Source organism: Macrobrachium rosenbergii, chromosome 45 (genome assembly GCF_040412425.1).
Source record: "Macrobrachium rosenbergii isolate ZJJX-2024 chromosome 45, ASM4041242v1, whole genome shotgun sequence".
NCBI lineage: Eukaryota > Metazoa > Arthropoda > Malacostraca > Decapoda > Palaemonidae > Macrobrachium > Macrobrachium rosenbergii.
The window spans coordinates 27,142,745-27,148,498 of record NC_089785.1 but is presented as its reverse complement, the minus strand read 5'-3'; positions in this window follow the sequence as shown (position 1 = coordinate 27,148,498).

Sequence of the window (5,754 nt, the reverse complement as noted above, 5' to 3'; positions counted from 1 at the left end):
ATCCCAGGCAACTTCTTCTTAAGATAGAAAGTTTCGTTAAGGTAATTAGACAAATTTGCTTAAGTAACGTTGAAAAGCTTAGTTCCAGTACAATATGGAAAAGAAGAAGAAAAAGAAGAAGAGAGGAGAGAGAAGGAACGGTAAAAGGATAAGAATATGAAGGAGAGAGAAAGATAACTTTCTACCCTTGAAAGTAACCAGGGGCTTCGAGAGACCAACAGTTCTCGAAACTTTGCCCTACTGGCCCAGTCGCCAAAAGTCAGAAGCGCCGAAATATTTTCTGAATTTTTAGCAGACGATAGAGTTCAACATTTTCTTTTACTTAAAACCCTATAAATGATTGATTACATAAATATATTTCAAGTACCACGTCTTTCAATCTAATATAATAAAATAAACATAATAAAGGGAATTAACGCAGGAACCCACATACACACACACACACACACTCCAACTGCTTGACACTACCACCAATGTTAGCACCCATTATCGCCTGCCACTGTAGACGGTGGAGGTCATGCAAACCAGAACTGCTCCACAGACCCAAATATTGACAAACAAATACAAATAACGAAACAGAAGAGCAACCACGCCCACTGATATGACGAAACGAATATTTTTAAGAGAGGCTGGAAAGAAGCAAAACAAAGCCGTAGGAGATATGTGAGGGCGGAGAAAGGTTTCCCAGTCAGGAAGACACAGACTTCAGAAGGACACCTCCAAGATGAACGGAAACGCCCCGAGGTACAAGACAAGGAGGGAGTGGCAATTTGAACTGCAACACTAAAGATCAGAAGGTTCAAACGCCACACAGAGTTACTAAGAAGAACTATCAAATTCTGACGAAAGAACCTTTGTTGGAACTGGAATACAGAATTTAGGCCAAAGGCCAAGCGCTAGAACCTACAGTATGAGGTCATTCAGCGCTGAAAGGGAAATTGAGAGTAAAAGGGTTTCTTTAAAGGTGTAAACAGCGGGAAACCTTCGCAGTCGCACTATGAAACAAGTTTTTGAGAGGGTGGAAAGTCGGATGTAAGATAGAGATATGAACGGAGGTACAGTAAAAGGAATGAAAGAGGGAAAAGGGACGATGCAAAGAACCTTAAGTAATGCATACAATGCACCACGTGAGGTGCACTGAAGGCATTATCCCCCTACGGGATAAAGAACCTTTGTTAACCTGACATGACATTATATATTAACCCCTTTCCCTCTAACGCCACCCAAACCTACTCTAAATGAATTATCACAGAATTCATCAAAACTACAAAATTACACCCAAACTTTCATAAACATAAAACGGCAACCATTTGTTTCTCTGGTATTTTGAGATATAATCATATGAAACAGACAATTTGACAGAGGGGCCTGGGAATATGTAAGAATGAGCAGAACCCTTAGATTCCCGTCTTCGTCAACCAGGACCCACGAATTAACCCCAAAACCCATTAAAAGGTTTTCAAGGGGAGATTTTCTATGGCTTCTTGGTAATACATGTTCATTTTCGTTATAGTGGGTTCCTCAATATTATTTGAGTTCATGTTTCTGATGGTTTTCAAGGACGCTTGTTGTGTGTTCAATTCTGAGAGAGAGAGAGAGAGAGAGAGAGAGAGAGAGAGAGAGAGAGAGAGAGAGAGAGAGAGAGAGAGAGAGAAGTATTAATCTTTAAGACGTGGCAGTACATATAAATTATATGCAGTTCAAGATAACTAATGATGAGGCTGATGACATTAAATCATCACCCGGGACAACCTAAATAAAAAGTGGACAGAAAAGTGGCCCAATAATAATTCATCTCAGAGGAGATGATGACGCTCATGCTGTATGATTACATTATATCTCTTCTTCTTCTGACACTTACGTCTGTCTCTGATCACCTGCCATTATACTCATCATAATTATTCTTCAGAATCCGTGAAGCTCTCTCTCTCTCTCTCTCTCTCTCTCTCTCTCTCTCTCTCTCTCTCTCTCTCTCTATAAATCTGAGATGAATAATAATGTTAACCTCACAGAAAATTATAAAATATAAAAAAATAAATAAATAAATAATTTCTCTCTCTCTCTCTCTCTCTCTCTCTCTCTCTCTCTCTCTCTCTCTCTCTCTCTCTTAATAAGTCTGGGTTAAATATTAATGTTAACCTCAATCTCTCTCTCTCTCCCTCTCTCTCTTTCTCATGATTTGAAAACAGTAGAATAATGTACGGTAAGTTAAGAGCCTTCGGGGAAGAAAAGAAATAAAAAGTGTCCTCTCAAACTTTCGACAGAAGTTCCACCAAGAGGCCAACTTCAGAGAGAGAGAGAGAGAGAGAGAGAGAGAGAGAGAGAGAGAGAGAGAGAGAGAGAGAGGGGAGGGGGGTTTCTGCTTCGAAGCTCAATGAAAAGTACAAAAATGGAGGACAATTCTGGAAAATTAAAAATAAGATTAAAAATCAAGATTTGACTTTCATAAGAACTTATTTCAAGTTTCTTTTCGGTACAGGTTTGTTCTTGTTAACATTAATCATTTCGTGGGCCTCATTGTGACCCACTGACCCACTGCCACAGGCATCACACACCTTCGCTCCTCTGCCCATTGCAGAAGGTCGTGTTCCCACTGGCTTTGTGTTTCACTTTTAATAAATCACTATAATGACTGGGTGCAGTGCTAAGCATCCACAGTTGTTACTAAAGACTAGACACACGCAGTCTCTCTCTCTCTCTCTCTCTCTCTCTCTCTCGGAAAGCTCCTCAAAGGAACGCATGAGGATTTGTCTGCAGTGAAGAACTGGACCCCAAAATCCAATGCTTCTTTTTCAGGAGACTGTAATGTGAGTCCTTCTCATCCCCCCTCCCATTTCCTCTCCCCCTCTCTCTCCCCCCTCTCTGTCTCTCCACCCTCAACCCTACCCTCCAAGCAGATTCACCGGACAATCATAACCTTCCAAACTTGAGTGTGGAAGTCAGTTCCCTCCTGTAATCAATGAAAGATGGCGTCCACTATTCAACTTCTGCAGTGCGTGTGGGAATAAGCTCCCTCTCGCGATCCTTTCAAAGATTAAGTATTACGTACGCACACACGCAAACACACACACACACACACAGAGGACGGAAACAAAACAGCATCTAGGGAGAAATATCAGGAACGAAAGCGACGTTCCGTGAAGAGAAAGAAAGAGCAGGGGAGACAGTGCGACCCCTTTTCCGACCCCTTTTTCAGTCTCATGGAGTGATTCTTTTTCTTAAAGAGATTGGAACCTTTAACTATCTTCATTTCAACCAATGGGAAATTACACAACTTTGAACGGTAATAATAATAATAATAATAATAATAATAATAATAATAATAATAATAATAATAATAATAATAATAAAAAAATATCGTCTACCTCAGCTCAGGGCATTATATATAGACGAGGAGGAAGCCATAATTTCTTGTCAATGAATATGGCTCATACTCAAAGGTGATTTAGGAGAGAGAGAGAGAGAGAGAGAGAGAGAGAGAGAGAGAGAGAGAGAGAGAGAGAGAGAGAGAGAGAGAGAGATTATTAGAAAGCTAAAAAAAACTATTACAAATGAAATGACCAAATGAACAAATTATTGGTTCCCACAGATGCGCAGATTTTGCAAAATCTTGCTTTTTCTGGTTTCCTAGCTCCCTTCCTAAAATGTTATACATCTGAAACGATGGCGCGAATAACTAAGAAGAGTTCTTTCACAGGGAGAGGGAGAGAATTTATTCCTCCTGGTGGCTATGGTGTCCGCTCTTTCCTTGCCTGCTACATCAACAAGAGGAGGAAGCCAGCAAAACTTGATACTTTCAACCTTTCCTGATGTTTCCAGTACCATGTCTCTAAAACCTTTGCATGCACAGGATTTAAACTGCCCAGTAGTCTAAATGACATTAATAGCTGGTCACAAACACTTGCATAATTTCTGTTTCTTTGTAAAAAAAAGGGCACCTTTTTCATGTAAAAAGGTCATTTTTTTCTTGTAAGAAAGGGTACCTTTTTCTTTGTAAAAAGCCACCTTTTTCTTGAAAAAGGTCATCTTTTTCTTGTAAAAAAAAAGTGTACCTTTTTCTTGTAAAAAGGTCACCTTTTTCTTGTAAAAAAGAGCGCCTTTTTCATCGTAAAAAGGGTAGCTTCAGGTCTAAAGTCGTGAAGTGCTCTACAGTAAACATTAACGTGTAATACGGCTATGTTTCTATAGTGCCCTCAACAAAGTTATATAAAAGAATACGGTACCATATCATCAGTTCAGAGTTTTTTTTTAATAACATATTCTCTGGGATAAATAACTTTATTTCAGTTTAAAAATGCTGAATCCCAAGTAGAATCTGCTCCCACCTGAAAATCAGGATTTCACTATTACCCTGTAAATCATTTTAGCGGTGTTTTCTTTCAGTCCTTTCTCTCTCTCTCTCTGTCTGTCTCTCTCTGTCTCTCTCTCTCTCTCTGTCTCTCTCTCTCTCTCTCTCTCTCTCTCTGAAAATCAGGATTTCACTATTTCCCTGTAAATCATTTTAGTGGTGTTTTCTTTCAGTCTTCTCTCTCTCTCTCTCTCAAACCTCCCCTTCCCCTGGCAATTAGAGTTTTGATTCCACGGTTCCCAATTTTAGAGGAACAATCCCTAATACGCGAACATACCTCTGAGGGAAACTTTTCATGAATCGATGGGGAAGAACGACTGAGCGAATCAGGACTGCGTGAGAGAGAGAGAGAGAGAGAGAGAGAGAGAGAGAGAGAGAGAGAGAGAGAGAGAGAGAGAGAGAGATGGGGACTGGTAATACCTCATACCATTCCATGAAAATTAATATGAAAGAAACAAAACTTTTGTTTACACAACAAAAGCCTATCGGGGTTTTATCGCCAACTGCACACTCATGTACAGAACTTCTTGATCGTGTGGATGAAGTTTTTAACTCTAATGTTATATTCACTGCTGAAATAATTGATAAAATTGACCCTTCACAGATTCATTATTTGTTAAAATCATACCTCTTCTCTCTTGCAGTTGGAAAATTGCATATTTTTTTTTAGCATAACATGGCACAGTCACCAACCTATCATATACATATTACAACATATCACAAACGTGTTGTAAACAAATTCACCAAAGTCACCAACTTACCACATATTACATATCACGAACATGTTGAAAACAAGAAAAAATGGCACCATCTTATCTCGTACATCTCACAAACATGTTGAAAACAGGTGAACGACTTAAAGCAGAGAACGAACCTTTGGAGAGTGCTGAATAACTGTATGTAGTACTGGTTAGAACAGCCCAAAAAGTCACTGACTTATGTATGTGAGACAAGTATGTGACAAGTTACTGACATTTGCTTATGACATGTTTTACCGTATCGTGGACGCATACTAAGCGGAAAGAGAGAGAGAGAGAGAGAGAGAGAGAGAGAGAGCAAAGGTGAATGGCAATGTGAGAAGAAAGTCAGTACTGAGAACAACAAATCATATTTCAGAGAGAGAGAGAGAGAGAGAGAGAGAGAGAGAGAGAGAGAGAGAGAGAATCCTTCTTTCCTCTGAGAACTGGTCATTAAACAGGAATAAGAAAAGTTTCCATATGTTGAGAATATTCGGTTGAAATCTGAACCCCAGAAGGAACAATACCTATAGAACCTTGCTCCTTGATATTATTAATGATAAATGTTAGCAGAAGGTAAAGAACGCAACTTCTTTTTTGAGAAATAAAATCTACACGTACTTAACACTTCAGCTACCATATACTTAAGAAACAGAAGAGTGAAATAAA